The following is an 18,820-nucleotide window of genomic DNA, read 5'->3' as shown; positions in this document are numbered from 1 at the left end:
TCATCAGTTAAAAATTATTTTTGATTCATAATATAGTCTGAGTCAAAACATATTAACTATTTGAACACTGACTATTAGTTTCATCTTAGGTTTTATCAATCAATATGTTTAAAGGTAAGTAGGGAGACAAAGAAGCATAAAAATTTCTATAGGAAAAAAAATCCTGACAGTCATGACCATTTTTTTAACCCAGCCCATAAAAGTAGAATATGCAATCACATGTTCAATTCATATCTTCAAAACAACGAGATTATTTGATTATTTGATATCCAGTTCAATTTTTAATTCCTACATATAATTTTAAAAATTTGTTGTTATTTGCATCACTTCAAGGACTTTGCTTGCTTTCTAGCTTTTAGCATGTCTCTGTGCAGAGAATACCATCTAGTTTTCAGTCATGGGGTAGATCTGGAAGACATGGTGGTCTCCTAAACCACTTAGCCATCTTGAAAAACCAGGCTGAGAAAAACCGTTTTTACTGAATGCCTGATGCAAAATAGATACAAAATAAGCATTCCAGAAATGGCGTTAACAGAAGAATTTAAGCCAGTTATCTAAGGCCCTCTTGTACACTTGAGTGAATGCCATCTGTTCCTTAGTTATAACACTCACTAATGAGGGGAGTGACTGGATACCCCCACAATCCAGAAAGTACAAAAATATTGTTATTTTACTAACAAATTAAGAATATTGCAGGTTAAAATCATGGGCAACAGTGTCAGACTGCTTAATGCCAATGTGTTTTTCTACCACCCACTAATTGGCAGATCATCAACTGATTTTGCTTCCCTTTACCTCAATTTTATCTTTAGGAAACATGGGGAAATTAATAGTATGTCCCTAAGAGGGTTATAATGATTAAGTGAAGTGTTTGGAACATGTTTAGAATCGTATGCAAAGTAATCTCTTACAAAATTGTTGAGATTATCTGAATTAGCTCATTCTCATGTGCTAATAAAGACATACACAAGACTGGGTAATTTATTCAGGCAAGAGATTTAATTGACTCACAGTTCAGCATGGCTCCATAGGCCTCAGGAAACTTACAATGAAGGTGGAAGGGGAAACAAACACATCCTTCTTCACATGGCAGCAGCAAGGAGAAGAACTGAGCAAAAGGGGGGAAATTCCCTTATAAAACGATCAGATCTTGTGAGAACTTACTGGCTATCATGAGAACAGCAGCATGGAAGTAACTGGCACCATGATTCAATTATCCACCATGGGGTCCCTCCAAAATCTCATGTCCTCACATTTCAAAACACAATCATGCCTTTTCAACAGTGCCCCAAAGACTTAGCTAATTCCAGCATTAATCCAAAAGTCCAAGTCGAAAGTCTCATCTCAGACAAGGCATGTCCCTTTCACCTATGAGCCTGTAAAACCAAAAGTAAGTTAGTTACTTCCTAGATACAATGGAGGTACAGGTATTGGGTAAATACACCTGTTCCAAATGGGAGAAATTCGCCAAAATGAAGGGGCTACAGGCCCCATGCAAGTCAGAAATTCAACGAGGCAGTCATTAAACCTTAAAGTTCCAAAATGATCTCCTTTGACTCTGTCTCTCACATCCCAATCACACTGATGCAAGAGGTGGGCTCCCACAGCCTTGGACAACTCTGCCCCTATGGCTTTGCAGGGTACAGCCCTGCTCCAGGATGCTTTCACAGGCTGTTGTTAAGTGCTGGTGACTTTTTCAGGCAAATGGGTGCAAGCTGTAATTAGATCTACCACTCTAGGGTCTGGAAGACCGTGACCCTCTTCTCACAGCTCCAGTAGGCAGTGCCCCAGCGGGCACTCTGTGTGGGGTCACCAACCCCACATTTTCCTTCTGCACTGCTCTAGCAAAGGTTCTCCATGAGAGTTCTACCCCTGCAGCAGACTTCTGCCTGGATATCTAGGTGTTTCCATACATCCCCTGAAATCTAGGCAGAGGTTCTCAAACCTCAATTTTTGACTTCTGTGCACCTGTATGACCAACACCATGTGGAAGCTGCCAAGGCTTAAGGTTTGCACCCTCTGAAGCTGTGGCCTGAGCTGTATTTTGGCAGTTTTTAGGCATGGCTGGAGCAGCCTGGGCTCAAAGCACCAAGTCCCTAGGCTGCACATAGCAGAAGAGCCTTGGGCCCAGCCCAGAAACCATTTTTTCCTCCTAGGCATCCAGTCCTGTTAAGGGAGGGGGGGGCTTCCATGAAGGTCTCTGACATGGACATTTCGTCATTGTCTTGGTAATTAACATTCAGCTGCTTGTTATGTACACAAATTTCTGCAGCAGGCTTGACTTTCTCTTAAGAAATGAGTTTTTCTTTTCTATTGCATCATCAGGCTACAAATTTTCCAAACTTTTGTGCTCTGCTTCATTTTGAATGCTTTGCCACTTAGAAATTTCTTTTGCCAGATACCCTAAATCATCTCTCTCAAGTTCAAAGTTCCACAAGCTTCTAGGGCAGGGGCACAATGCCACCAGTCTCTTTACTAAAGCATAACAAGAGTCACCTTTGCTCTAGTTCCCAACAAGTTTCTTATCTCCATCTGAGAGCACCTCAGCCTAGACTTTATTGTCCATACAACTTTTAGCATTTTGGTCAAAGCCGTTCAACCAGTATCTAGGAGGTTCCAAACCTTTCCACATCTTCCTGTCTTCTGAGTCCTCCAAGTCTCTAGGAAATTCCAAACTTTCCTTTATTTTCCTGTCTTCTTCTGAGTCCTCCTAACTGTTCCAGCCTTTGCCTGTCACCCAGTTCCAAAGTTGTTTCCACATTTTGGGGTATCCTTATAATAGCACCCCACTCTACTGGTACTAATCTACTGTATTAGTCTGTTCCTATGCTGCTAATAAAGACATACTTGAGACTGGGTAGTTTACAAAGGAAAGAGGTTTAATTGACCTACATTTCAGCATGCCTTGGGAGACCTTAGGAAACTTACAATTATGATGGAAGGGGAAGCAAACATATCCTTCTTCATTTGGTGGTACTAAGGAGAAAATTCCAAGCAAAAGGGAAAAAAGTCACTTATAAAACCATCAGATCTTGTGAGAACTCACTATCACAAGAAAAGCAGCATGGGGATAAATGCCCCCATGATTCAATTACCTTCCACTGGGTCCCTCCCACAACACGTGGAGATTGTGGGAGCTACAATTCAAGATGAGATTTAGGTGGAGACATAGCCAAACCATATCATTATTGTTGTTGCTGCTGCTGTGGTTACTTTGCTGAGAAATTTAAAGTGCATTCTGCTCTCTCATCTACTAGATGCTCTTAGCCTCCAATTCTATACCTCCCAATTCTTATCACAAATCGGATTATAGGACCGTATCTAGAAGGTGCTTCTTGAAGAAGGTACAGTCAATCTTTTTCCAGGTTTCATTCTTTTTAAATTGCACCCTTTGGAATGCTGTAAGTCAGTGTTCACCACATTGTCTCCTCACCCCAGTCCCCAACACCAATACTCTCATTTTTTTCAGGTGTTGCTGTTGTTGTTGTTGTTAATTTATGTAACAAGACTTTTGGTATGATTCTATTAGAACAATGTATTACCTCAAGGGAAACTTTATGAAAAACTATTTTACATAGTTTGTGGTATTTTGAAATCTTTTCAGAGCTCTGCATAACTGCTCTACAGTTTGGGAGGTTTTCATAAAACCATGTTTAGGAATTTTTGGTTTAGCATTTTGTCACTGTCCTGAACTGAGGAACATTATTATTAAAAATCCTACTAAACTCTCTACTTTATCCATTTCAGAGGTGTTGTTTATCAGAGCACACTTGATAAGTCAGGAGCTGTGCTAAAAGCTTTACTTATATTAGTTCTAGTAGTCCTCCCTACAGGTCCATGAGTTACAGAGTAACGTCACTGTCCTTCTTTTACATATAAGGGAACTGATGTTTAGAGGTATCAAGTATCTTGCCCAGCATCTCATAGTAAGTGATATGGCCAGGATATAAATTCATCCAGGATGTACTAGGTTGAATAATGCCTGTCCCTTCAAAATTAATGTCCACTAGGAACCTCAGAATGTGATATATTATTTGGAAAGAGGATCTTTGAAGATATAATTAGCTAATATGATGTCATACTGGGTTGTTCCTAATGCAAAGACTGGTATCCTTATAAGAGAAAACAGAGGCAGGGGGACACATACAGAGGGAAGGCAGCTGTGTGAAGACAGAGGCAGGAATTGGAGTGCTGCAGCTGCAAGTCAAAAACACCCAGGATTGCCAGCAACACCAGAAACTAGGAAAGGGCCAGGAAGGATTCTGCCCTAGAGCCTTCAAAGAGGCTCTGCCAACATTTTGATTTCAGATTTCTGGGTTTAAAATTTTGAAAGAATAAGTTCCTGTTATTTTAAGCCAACTGGTTTGTGGGATTTGTTACAACAGCCCCAGGAAATTAAAACATGTGTGTACAGAAAACAAATAAGCATTTTCTATGTTATAAAAATACCCAGGATAAATTTAATTGCTTATATTTTAGACATGTTTTGTCAAATATGCTCTGTTGATTTGGGAGCTGGAATCATTCTCCTTGCTCAGTCCAAAAGCTAATAGTAGTTAGTTATTTATTCTATAAATACATACTGAGTATGTATTTCCTACAAAAATATATATAAAGTAGTGATGATGCGAAGATTACTAAAACATTGTATGTTAATATAACAGAGTGGAAGGGTAAAAATTCTGAATATTGCGTTTTATAAAGAAATGCAGTCTATTTAGCACTATAAGCAGCTTATTTTGTACTCTTCTGTGGATACCCTAATACCAAGATTTTAACAATGACACAGCCAAAAAAAAAAAAAAAGAAATAGATTTATCAGGCTGAATCACCTTGAATTAATGAGACTCCACACACAAATAGGCTAGAGCGTTGATTGCTTTTCTATTTTCGAAATCCCACGTACATCCTTCCAAAAGTATTAGTTTGTTCTTTTTTCTCTTCTTACACTCACTGATGCATAGTTTTAGCTTTCCCTTTAAGGAAATGAAGTCCTATTTTGTCCACTGTTCTTACTATGGCAAACAAAATGAGAATAAATCCTAGAGTAGTTAGTGCTCCATTTTTTAAGAAGGGACTCATTAAAAATGAACACTAGAGAAGAGGCAATTACTGTTAACAAACATAGGCATAAAACACAAATAAAGGACCATTAACACGGAAAAATAATTACTCAATCTTTCATCCAGATGCTTTTGTCAGTTACATGCGCTGACACTGACTAACAATTTCATGAGAGGCTGCTGCTGGCTGCAGTTCATCCGTTCAACATTTCCCCTCTTATGTCTCACAGGAAGAGAAAAATGATCAGTAATGTTAGTGAATTCTACTAAAATCTATTTAATACATGGCACTGGATCCTCTGTTTTTCTTTCTTTTTGTTTTTCAGATTTTGTGCTTCTTATGAATACAAAGTGGTGATTTAAAAATTATCATGAGAGCTGTTTTATTAATGGATGTACGCAAAGGTAAAATAAATTTTCTTCCTTTTTAAGGATATGGGGTTTGACAGAAGAAGGATTTGAATGTGGGAAAAAGCACAGAAAATAATATGTAAGGTATGTTTCATCACCCCACAGTGTACTTTTGCAATTGCTTGACCTGACATACCTTGTAATTAATCCTCAAAAGCTACATGTGAGTGTGAGTTTGTGTGTATGTCTTTGAAGAAAAGAAGATAAAAAGGCAATATATGAATGTTAACACAACTCTATCTGGATTATCTGAGGGATAAAAAACAATATGAAGTAAATGTTTTGGTTCGTTTAATCAGTTCGGTGAAGTAAACTCATGCAGACCTCACAAATACAGTGTTATTAAGAATTACACTGACACACTGAGGGTTCGATCTGCCAATCCCTGTATTAAAATCACCTTCGTCATTGCCACATCACAAAGCAGAACATCCTGTGAGAAGAAACTCTTGTGCAAGTCTGCAAGTGATGTTATATCAAGACTTCCTAAGATTTGGGCACTAAAATATGATCAGCAAAGACGTTCATGATTTATTGATGAAAAAAATGCCAAAACTTGTGATAAAAATAATAACTAAACCACACATACTATTTGTGCTCATTATACATACAGTTGTGGTATCTCTTTTCTCTAGCACACATGACTCACACTGAGCATGAAATTCAAGTTGAAAAATTAGACTTTTTCTCAGCATCAGTATAGTACATATTTCCATAGAGAATGGAAATTCACTAGGAGTCAAGTGCTCTGAACTGTACCACTAGCTTATGATGTGGTCTTGAGAAATGTGCATTACCTTTCAGTGACTGAGTTTTCTCCCCCAAATAAGAAAATTGAATAAAGGGATCTTCAATTTTTTTCCAAGTATTGTATTCTGTGCTACTAACTTAAAGCTATGTATGCCTCCGACCCAATCCTCTGCCCATCTTTCTGGTTCCTGTTAACAGCTAATGAGCAACTTACCAGGAGATTGCTGAGGCCTCATGATCTCTGCTTCAGGGCTGCCACTGCTTAGAGTAGCAGCTGAATGAGTAAAACTATACATTCAATCAAAACCTAAATGTTTATAGAAAATGAAAATGCAGGTTCCTTTACATGCCAGTTAGACTTAAACCTACAATAAAGGGTAATTGAAGCTTTTTAAAAGAAAAATATACTTTGCACATGCTGCTATGAAAGAGGTCTATGTACAGTCAAATAAACATCAGCCCTGCTCCAACGAAGAACCTCGGCCACCTTACCATGGCATGGTTTTGTCAGTTATGCTACAGGGTAGTATGGGAAAAAGCAGAAATTGAGTTTGAATCCTGGCTAAACAATTTACTGTCTCTGTGACCTTGAGGATGTTACTTATTCTCATGTATTTTCATCTATATATCAGGAATTATTACAGTGCATATAGTTAAAGATGACTTTGAAATAGCAAACCCTCAATAAATGATAGCTATTATTGTCATTCTAAGTCTCTGATATGGCTAGAAAAATGTTGTATGAAGACCATTTACTCAATTATGGCCCATGGCATAGTTTTATTCTTCATGCCCACAAAAGAGTTATCCAAAAGTACCGGGCATGTCAGGCAATTCTTTTCAGCGTTATTAGGTGATCATCTGGTATGTCAGAAATTATTTTTTTTGTCTTGGACTTCAGAATATTGGACTATAAAAATCATCCAGTAATTTCCTGGTGTTATTTATTTTTTATTGTTTTCAACATTTCATTGTACTTAATGTGTAAGAGAGAATTTTTAGTCTGATAAATGCAAAGATAATCTTTCAACCTAAGGATAATGGAAATCAGGTTGGTAAGTTATTTGAGAGAAAAGTGAATGCAACGATTTAACCAAATTTCTGTACCTTTATAGCTATCCAACAATAGAAACAAAAGAGTGAAAGAGGAAGAAGAGATATTACATGGTAAATTATATTCAGTATTTTCACAGGTTAGAGTTGTAATGAATGCTTCCTTTGCATTGACTTTGATGGTATATAAAAATGGGGAACTATCTTCAATGTCCAGAAGAAAAAGAAAGGGAGAGAGAGAAAAAGATAGCTAACACTGGGTAAAATCCATACGACTACAGAATTTATTAATAATTCGTGCTTGAAGCTTATGACTATTATATAAACTCAGAGGGAAGTTGCTGAAGGAACACTATGCCTTTGTTCAGCACCATCTCGGCGGAATGGACAATTTGTTGAGTCTAATTCTTCTGCTAGAAATAAGAAATCATTAGGCTGTCATTTGTATTTAGAATTTTCAGTTATGCAGACATATCACTTGTAATAATTAATTTAAAATAGTGTGTAAAATTATTTTTACTACTACCTCTAGCACATTGACAAAAGAGAAATTAATTTTTGCCTCAATTATTAGGCAATAAATAAGTTAACAAGTAACGCCATAATTTTTAAAGCTACATAAGATTTTCTTCCTTAAGAAGAATTTCAAAGTGATTTTCTTAGGAGGCTCTGTTGTTCTGAGGAGAGGAAGAAAGAGTAATCGTTGTCTCAGCTCTGAGAGATACTCAATATATCCTCAAGTAAGTCTCTCTCAATCTAAACTAAAATCTTATTTCATTGTCCTAGCAACCAGAGAGTTTCTCAATCAGTACCAGAGTCAACGTCTTAATATTCTCTGGAACAAGGATATTCAGTGACTGACTCATATGGCTCTGCCCACTTTATAATCAAGAAATAAAAGTGTAACAATAAATTGACCAGATCTGGCCAACAGACACAAGGAGAAAGACAGATAAAGAATCTTGCATGGGAGAACTTAAAAGACTAGTTTTGAAAGTGTCAAACGTCACTTTCAACCACATTCTACTGCTCGCACTTTCTAAGGCCACACTTATTTGCTAGGGAGACTGGAATAGGTAGGATGGCTATTTGTTAGGAGAAGGCAAAACAGATTCGGTGAGCTTCCAGTCAATCTCTGCCAGCATGGCGTTCTATCATTTCTTTTATTAAAAATAATCACCGGGTATCTAGTACAGGCTGCTGATGCCAAAGATCCAACACTGAGAAAAACCAGCCAGTTCTTTTCTCGCCAGAGAGCTCAACAACAACAAAAAATATAAAAATCCTTCACAAATTCTCTCAGACGTTTGGATTTCAGGAACAAGTAAAATATAAAATTTGACAAGTTCAAAGGAATAGTGCTCCCTGGACTTACAAATATTTTATAAAATAAAGGGGGCATTTTAACAACCGAGTACTTGAAAAACAGAGCTGCATAATAAGATGTGGTCCTTGAAATTGAGTAAATTTAACTTTATGAAAAAGCCACTTTGCTTAGTTTCCTGTGGGCCAGTGACACTTTACTGTAGACATCCCCTGGTGTCCAGTCCTAAACTGGAAAATTATAGCTCCAGAATTTGCCATTTGAACCAACCTTGTAGAGGTTCTCCTACGACAAGTACAACACAGTCTTCCCAGAAGTACACTATATTTTTAGACAGTTCAGTTATGTTTTTCTGTATAGTTATCTGATAGTTACTCTGTATAGTAATCTGTATCGTTTAACTGTAGGTGAAGAGCTTTTCAATCTCTGCAAATTATATTATTGGCCACCTAACAACTTGCTGGAAACCTAGTGATCCTCCGAGATTGTCCCTTTTCCTGTCTTACTACAGGCAATCAGTTATAGAGTCTGTTAGAACTTACATTTTTAATAAATTTTTTGAATCATGTCCAGTAATATTGCTTTGTGGTCAGAAAAGTTCACCTGTAAAAATTTTCCCTTGACGCATTTTTTGAGGTTCATTTGAATGCCAAGTGCATGATTATTTGTGTGTGCGTGTGTGTGTGTCTGTGTGTGTGAACACTCTATCTGCTTAAAACAGTGTTTGTAGTATAGTAATGTTCAAAAATATCCACTCCTCTTACTTCTAACTCACTTCCTTTGGAGGAGTTTACTTTCCTACTTCATCGGTGTTGAGCTTGGTCGTGTGACATGCTTTGGGCAAAGTGGGTAGTGTATGCTTGCCAGTCCTCTTGCATTTGGAATCACTCTTGTCTGACTTGGCTAGTGGAAATCAAATGGAAATGGCAGCAAGCTAGTTCCATCAGGTATTCCCATTTGCTGCTTGTGCTACTACCATTGCCATGAGAAGATGTGCTGGCTGGTCTGTGGGTCCAAGGAGAACGAAAGATTTATGAAACAGACCTCACTGTTTGAAACCTAACTGTTTCAAGTTGCCAAGCTCAGTCAAGCTCAGTCTAAATTTGCCAGCCTAACAGATGTATGAAATCCATACAGCTGAGATTAGCACAATGGCCCCAAGTGGTCTAAAGAAACCTAAGAAATAACAGCATATTTTAATATAACACTGAAATTTTGTCCTGGTTGTTAGGCAGCAATAGCTTACTGATAGAATGCTGCAATGCTCTATTTGTGGGGTAGAGAGTTTTTTTACATACAGGCATGTCTTGTTTTATTGTACTTTATTGCATTTCACAGATATAGCATTTTCTAAAAATTGAGGTTTCTGGCAACCCTGAGTTGAGCAAGTCTATTAGTGCCACTTTTCTAACAGTATGTGCTTGCTTACTTCATGTCTCTGTGTCACATTTTGGTAATTATTGCAACATTTCAAACTTTTTAATTATTATTATATCTGTTATGATGATCCATAATCAGAGATCTTTGATGTTAGTATTGAACTTAACTGACAAATATATATGTTCTCACTGTTCCACTCATCAGTTCTTTCCTCATCTCTCTCCCTTTCGTCAGGTCCCTCTATTCCCTAAGACATAGCAATATTGAAATCATGCCAGTTAATAACCCTACAATGGCCTTTATGTGTTCAAGTGAAAGCAAGAGTCACATGTCTCTCATTTTAATTCAAAAGTTAGAAATAATTAAGCTCCATGAGGAAGGCATGTTGAAAGCTCAGATACGTGAAAGAAAGCTAGGCCTCTTGCACAAAACAGTTAGTCAAGTTGTGAATGCAAAGGAAAAGTTATTGCAGGAAATTAAAGATGCTACACCAGTGAATACATGAATGATAAGAAAGCAAAACAGACATATTGCTAATATAAAGTTTTGGTGATCTGGGTTGAAGATCAAGCCAGCTACAATATTCCCTTAAACCAAAGCCTAATCCTTAGCAAGGCTCTAAATCTCTTTAATTCTATAAAGTCTAGAGGTGAGGAAGCTACAGTAAAAAAAGTTTAAAGCTAGCAGAGGTTGGTTTATGAAGCTTGAATAAAGAAGCTATATTCATAACATAAAAGTGCAAGGTGAAGCAGCCAGTGCTGACGTTGAAGCTGCACCAAATTATCCAGAAGATCTAGCTAAGATCATTGACAAAGGTGGCTACACAAAACAACAGATTTTCAGCATTTTATTGTCCGAAGATGCCATCTAAAGCTTTCAAAATTAAAGAAGAAAAGTCAATGCTTGGCTTAAAAACTTTACAAAACAGACTGACTCTCTTATTAGGAGCTAATGCTGCTGGTGACTTTAAGTTGAAGCTCATACTCATTTGCCATTCTGAAAATCCCAGAGCCCATAAAATTATAATAAATCTACTTTGCCTGTGCTCTATGTATGGAACAACAAATCCTGGATGACAGCACATCTGTTTATAGCCTGGTTTACTGAATATTTTAAGTTCACTGTTGAGATCTACTGCTCCAAAAAAGATTCTTTCTAAAATACTACTGTTCATTGGCAATGCGCCTGGTCACCCGGGAGGTCTGATGGGGATGTCAAAGGATATCAGTGATGTTTTTATGATTGCTAGCACAACATCTATTCTACTGCACATGGATTGAAGAGTAATTTCATATGGCTGTAAGATCAAGAATTAAATTTCAAAAGGCTATACTGCCATAGAGAGTGACTCCTCCAAGGGCTCTGGGCAAAGTAAATGGAAAATCTTCTGGAAAGGATTCATCATTCTAGACCCCGTTAAGAACATTCATCATACATAAAGTTACTGAAATGGCAGAGATTCAATCTGGGTCTCACAGCTCACCACACAAAATGCCAATCACTGAGATAACAGGTTGCTGAGCAGAGGAGATCAGTCTCAAATATGTCTCCCCAACCAATCAAAAGGAGGGCTTTTTATAGCAGGGAAAAAGTTGTAAGTAAGTATGGGAAAACAGAAATTAGTGGTGGGTAGGAAAGAGAAGTTGGTCACAGGCAGCAGGTGAGCAGTTAAGCAATCATGACAGGTGAAGTTCTGGTGTTTCTGTCCAAATGCAGTGACCTGGTAAGTTTCAGTTCCTTGAAGAGAGACATGATGGTTGGTTTCCTGAGAAAGGAACCCAGATAAGAAAAAATGTAAGCTTTGAGCTTTAAGACTAGGATAGTCAATTTCTATATTTATCCAAAAAATCCCTAAGTATCAGTTCTGTTGGAGAGTTCAGCCAATTTCAATGGAAGAAGGTAAAAAAATGAACATCAGCAGGAGTTTGAAAGAAATTGGTTTCAACCCTCATGGATGACTTTGAGGGGTTCAGCACTCGAGTGGAGGAAGTCACTTCAGATGTGGTAGAAATAGGGAGAGAACTAGAATTAAAAGTTGAGCCTGAAGATGGAATTGAATTGTTATCTCATGATGAAACTTGGATGGTTGAGTTGATTCTTATGTATGGCAAGGAAAGTGTTTTCTTGAGATGGAATCTACTGGTGAAGATAATGTGCACATTGCCAAAATTACAAAAAAGGATTTAGAATATTACATAAACTTAGTTGATAAAGCAGTAGCAGAGTTTAAGAGGATTGACTCCAATTTTGAAAGAGTTCTACCATGGGTAAAATGCTATCCAACAGCATATTGCACCCAATGGGAAAATCTTACTCAAAGGAAAAGTTGATCGATGTGGCAAACTTCACTGTTGTCTTGTTTTGAGAAACTGCCATCTAGGTGCAGTGGCACATGCTTATAATCCCAGTGTTTTGAGAGGCTGAGACAGAAGGACCACTTGAGATCAGTAGTTTGAGACCAGCCTGGACAACAAAGTGAGACACAATAATCGCTATTTTTTTTTCATTAGCTGGGTGTGGTGGCACATGCCCGTAGTCCCCTCTATTTTTTTTTTCATTAGCTGAGTGTGGTGGCACATGCCTGTAGTACCCTCTATTCAGCAGGGCGTTATGATAGTGCCACTATGAGGACCTCCTTCTAGATTTGTCTCTGCTGAAAATTCCCTCGAGGATTGATTGATTGATTGATAGTGTGATCTTCCCAATGTTTTAGGTGGAAACACCCATCATCTTAAGCAAAAGACACTTCTATTGCTTAGAATAAAACAGATTCAGGATGAATCTGGTTTCAGTGTGTGTGCCTTATGGAAGAAACCATGAACATCAGACTGAAGTTTTTGAAATGATTTTAGTTTTATGTGATTTGTTTCCTTTTAAATGGCATAGTGCCTCTTTCTGTCCAATAAAAGTTACTGATACATTTTCAGTATTTTAATTCTTAATCTGAGCAAAAATAGAGTCCATGCTTTGAGTGTGGTAAGGACAAAGCCCTAATCACTCTAATCAGTCAGCAGCCATCAACATCAAGGAAAGACTCTCCACCAGCAAAAAGAATCACAACTCCTTGCTGAAAGCTCAGATGATTGGTAGCATTTTAATTAAAGTATTTCCATTTTTTTATAGACAATATTACTGCACACCAAATAGACTACAGTATAGTGTAAACATAACTTTTATATGCACTAGGAAACTGAAAAAACTGTGTATGACTTGCTTTATTGCAGCAGTCTGGAACCAAACCCTCAATATCTCCAAGGTATGCCCATATATTAAATAAAATGTACTAATATGATATTTAAATTCTCTAAATTAACTTTATATATTTTATCTATAAGGGCTAAGAAAGCTATATAAAACTCTTTAACATGTTTAAGATTATTTCATATGCACCTCACATTTCTGAAAGTTTTGCTTTATGAATTTTTATGTCCAAATGTAATCTCTTAGTGGTATTTCAAAGATTTTGGCCAATCTTAATTGTGTAAGTTGTAGACACTAACCTAGAGAGATATAGTAATATTATACAAAATTCCCTTTATTAGTAATTGCATTTTAACAGTGATTTTTGAAGCATTATGACTATAAGTCAAAAATAGACCTAAAATAATGCAAATAATGCAATTTTAGATACTCTGGGAGGCAGATTGAAGATTTATTTTAAGGGTAGTGCCTTTCAATATCAGATCTCACATTATATTAAATATGTGACTACTTAGCTTATCTTTTGGGACAGTCCTAATTATGAAATCTGGAGACATATGTGAAGTGGGACATTTTGGAAGCAGAAATTCATTTACTAGATAAAATACAAAATTCAGTTCTATGAAGTACATATTGAAAATGTGGGCATTAACAGAGTATTGTTTTTTCACTTGTCTACCTATTTTTGCTTTGTGTATATTTCATTGTGGCATTATAAATTAGTAATGTAGCCATCTTAAAATTAAAAATTTAGTACAACCAAGTTAATTTTTTTGGTGAAATTTTCTCTTTAGATCTGTTTTACTGTAAGTTATCATATATATTAGATATATATTGATTTTTTCTTGATCTGTTGGCTTATGTGTTTAACTAGGAGTCTTTATTTGGGGTCTTGAAATATTTTCTGAATTTTTGACATAATAAGTACAGCCTTCAGAAATGCAAAGCCATTCTACATGAAAAATATTTATTAAAACTTCATAAAATTATTACAGCTTTTACCAAATAGCATTTTGGTTGAGATTTATTTTAGTTTCAAGTGATGTAAACATTTCATATTTGTTTATAATGATGAAGGATTATTAAAGCGCTCACTCATGTAATTATATCTAAGCACTCAAAATATAGATATTATTTCAATATGTAAATTGGACCCAAAATGTAAATGCAAACTTGACTATGTATTTTATAAATAGAATATTTCTGTTGTATTAGATTCTGGCACAGCAGGTAATGATTACGAGTTTGTGAAACTATAGTTAACTGTTCTCTTTGCTTTAGAAAATCAAGCTTGTCTTACTTATTAGCAAGTTTACAGTCTATTTTTTTCAGTGCTCTAAAGCAATAGTATATTCAAATTTTATAATTCCTATTCTAGGTTTATAGTTTTTATTTAAATATATGAAGATAATTTTTCAGTGGGCTTTCTTATTTGATATGTAGCTCTGGGAAATAGCAGTAATTTGGGACACTCTTGTGGGCATTCAAAATTACTGAGGTGCATCTTGTGCCTTTCAAATGATAGGTATTCCTAGGGGCAACTAGACTACTGGCCCACTCATAGGTTCTATACTCTAATTACCAAAAAAAAAACAAAACAAAAAAAAACAACAAAACAGAAGATGAAGAAGACACAGAATGACCCTAGACTCAAACTTCTGCATGATCTATATCCAAAACTGTAGTGGGAGAGACTATTCCCTGATTGCTACAACAACTTCCGATATATGCAGTTTCTTGGGCACAGCAAAATTATATTACCATGTCTCTTTTTCAGTTAAGAAGTGGCAAGATGATGTTCTCTTCAATGGAAGGAGAATTTCATTCACTAGAATAGTGAAAACTGTACTTTATAAAATCAAATGTTTTAATCCTAAATTAAACATCGATGCTCAGAAATCTTACTGTGTCAAATATTTGAGCTTTACATTTTGACAAATCTTGGCACATATTTGGAATTGAGTTTTGGATGTTAAAATTATTATTCATTAGACAGTGTTATTATAATCTTAAAACAAAATGAAACTTTCTGTAAATAATAGGAAAAAATGGAAAGCAATTTTGAGCACTTCTTGGACTGGCCCATGAAAACATCCAAAGCACTATCATATATATTATACTCCTAAAGATGCAGGATTTCTGTTGACTCATGCTGAAGCGATATAGAAAAATGATGGAATTTCAAGAAGGAAAAAGCGTAAGTTACCATTGGAAGAGATTCTCCCCATTACATGTGTCCATGAGAATTGTGAACTGCACAAAAATAGGAAAGAAACTTTCGGTCCTAGATTGCTTCCCAATCCCTTCCCAATTCTTCCCATGTGTAGATACACATGCAGTTGTAAGAACCTATACAAAAAAATTCCTTGTACATTTTACCATTTCTCCCAATGGCAACATTTTATAAAATTATGGTATATCACAAGCAGGACATTAACATCAATATAAACAAAAATTATTATTCAGATTTCATCAGTTTTACATCTATTCCTGTGTGTGTGTGTGTGTGTGTGTTTAGTTGTATGCAATCTTATCACGTTATAGACTCATGTGTCCACCACCACAGTTGACGTTCAGAACAGTTTCATCGTCACAGGCATTGCCTCGTGTTGCCCTTTTATTTTTTATTTATTTATTTTTTTTTTGAGACAGAGTCTCGCTCTGTCGCCCAGGCTGGAGTGCAGTGGCGCAATCTCGGCTCACTGCAAGCTCCGTCTCCCGAGTTTGCGCCATTCTCCTGCCTCAGCCTCCCAAGTAGCTGGGACTACAGGCACTCGCCACCACGCCTGGCTAATTATTATTTTTATTTTTTTTGTATTTTTAGTAGAGACAGGATTTCACCATGTTAGCCAGGATGGTCTTGATCTCCTGACCTCGTGATCCGCCCGCCTCGGCCTCCCAAAGTGCTGGGATTACAGGCGTGAGCCACCACGCCCGGCCATGTGTTGCCCTTTTATGACACAACCACCTCCCCTCTCTCAGCTTTATCCCTAGCCTCTGGAAACCATTAATCTGTTCTCTATTTCTGTATTTTGTCATTTTAAGGCTGTTTTGTCAATGGAATTGTACAGGAAGTCACATTTTGGCGGTGGCGTTTTCACTCAGTATAATTCCCTAGAGATAGATCTAAGTTGGTGTATACATCAATAAATCCTTCCTTTTATTGCTGAGTAGTACTCTGTGGTGTGGATACAATTTGGCCAGTCACCTGCTGAAGGAAGTCTGGTTTGTTTTCAATTTTTTAGTTATTCTAATAAAGCTGCTATGAGCATTCTTGTACAGATTTTTGTGTGAATGTAAGTTTTCATTTCTCTGAAATGAATACCCTGGTGTGCAATAGCTGAGGAGTACAGTAAATTCATGTTTAGTTTTTTAAAGAATATGCAATACTTTTTTAGAATGGCTGTACCATTTTACCTTCCCATCAGCGATTTATGAGTGAGGCAGATTCTCTGCGTTTTTGCCAGGATTTGATGTTGTCACTATTTTTTTATTTTAATCATTGTGATAGATATGTAGTGATATCTCTTTGTGGTTTCAATTTGCATATCCCCGATGGCTAATGATATTGAACACTTTTCAAGTGCTTCTTTGCCATCTGTACATCCTCTTCAGAAAAATGTCTGTTTGGATAGTTCTTTATATATTCTAGACACTAGACCTTTGTTAGATATATGATTTGCAAATGTTTTCTCCCAGTCTCTAGATTGTCTTTTCTTCCTCTTCAGGCTTTTGCAAACCAAATGTTTTTAATTTTAATGAGATCCAATTTATAACATTTTTCTTTTATAAATCATACTTTTGGTATCAAGTCTAAAAACTTTTCTCCTAACTTTTGGTTTTAAAGATGTTCTCTTTTTTTTCCTAAATATTTTATAGCTTTGTGCTTTATATTTAAGTGTGTGATTGACTTTGAGCTGATTTTTGTATAAGGCATGAGATTTAGATCAAGGTTTATTTTTTGTCTTTTGAATGTCCAGTTATTTCAGCATCATTTGTTGAAAAAGCTGTCCTTCCTACATTGAATTACTTTTTACCATCGTCAAAAATCAGTTGAGCATATTTGTGAGTGGCTATTTCTGAGTTCTTTATTCTTTCCCACTTGTCTATGTGTCTATCCCTCTGACAATAATACATTGCTTCAATTACTGTAGTTGTATAGTAAGCCCTAATATTAGGTACTGTGATTCTTCCAACTTTATTCTTCTTTGCCAAGATTGCTTTAGCTACTATACAGCCTGTTCTTTTCCATATGTATTTTAGAGTCAGTTTGTCTGTGTCTACAAAAATTCTTGCTAGAATTTTGGTAAAAATTGTGTTAAACCTATGCATAAACAAGGTAAGAATTGACATTATAAATCTGTTGAGGCTTCCACTTCATAAACACATTATGCTTCTCCATTTATTTAGGTCTTTGATTTCTTTCAACAGTAGTTTTGTACTTTTAAGCATATGGATCCTATATGCTTTTTTATTAAGTGAATACCTAAATATTTTCTTTGGAGAGCTTGAATATGGCATTATGTTTTCAATTTTGGTTCTTATATGTACATTGCTGGTATACATAAATGCGACTGATATTTGCACATGGATCTTGTATCTTACAACCTTGCTGAGCTCGTGTATTTGTTCTTGGAAGTATTTTTGTTGATTCCTTAGGAATTTCTACATAGATAATAATTTCATGAGCAAATAGAGACACTTTTCTTTCTTTTTAATATTTACACCATTTATTTATTTATTTATTTATTTATTTATCTATTTATTTACTCTACATTATGAAAGTGGTTGGAACTTTCAGTACTATGTTGGATAAGAGTGGTGCATTATCTTGGGAAAAAAAACATTTGTGCCTTATCTTAGAAAAAAACATTCAGCGTCTATCTCACCATTATGTTAGCTCTAGATTTTTTGTACATATTCTTCATCAAGCTGAAGAAATACCCTTCCATTACTAACTTGCTGAGTGTTTTTTGTGTGTGTGTTTGGGTGTTGGAAATTGTTAATTATTAAGACTTCATGAGTTTTCTCCATTAGCTCATTGATATGATCAATTGCATTGATTAGGTTTTAGAGGTCCAACTGGCTTTGTATACCTAGAATAAATCCCACTTGGTCATAGTGTATAATTCTTATACATTGTTAGATTTGGTTTGTTAATTTTTTAAAGGATTTTTGTCTCTAAACTTACGGGAGATATTGATCTGTAGTTTTCATTTTTTTTCTGTATTTTCTCTGTTTTTTTTTTTTTTGTATTAGAGTAATAATGCCCTCGTAAAACAAGTTGGGGAGTGTTCCCTACTCATATTTTCTGAAAGAGATTGTGTAAAATTTGTGATAATTCTGTAAAAATATTTGGTAGAATTGCCATGAAAAAAATCTGGAGATTAATTTTTATGAGCTTTTAAATTATTTTCAATGTTTTACTAATTCTAGGGCTATTCTAATTATCTAATTCATCTTGATTAAGTACTAGTACTTTGTGGGTTTCAGTGAATTGGTTTAGTTTTCTCTAAGTTGTCAAATTTATAATTGTAAAATTATTTACAATATTACCTTTTTACCTTTTAACTGGCTACGGAATGTAGTGCTTTCCCCTTTCTTTTTATCATATTATTTGTTTCTTTTTTTATTCAGT

The sequence above is a fragment of the Nomascus leucogenys genome, chromosome 22a, assembly GCF_006542625.1.
Source record: "Nomascus leucogenys isolate Asia chromosome 22a, Asia_NLE_v1, whole genome shotgun sequence".
In the NCBI taxonomy this organism is placed as follows: Eukaryota; Metazoa; Chordata; class Mammalia; order Primates; family Hylobatidae; genus Nomascus; species Nomascus leucogenys.
This window is presented reverse-complemented; position numbering follows the sequence as displayed.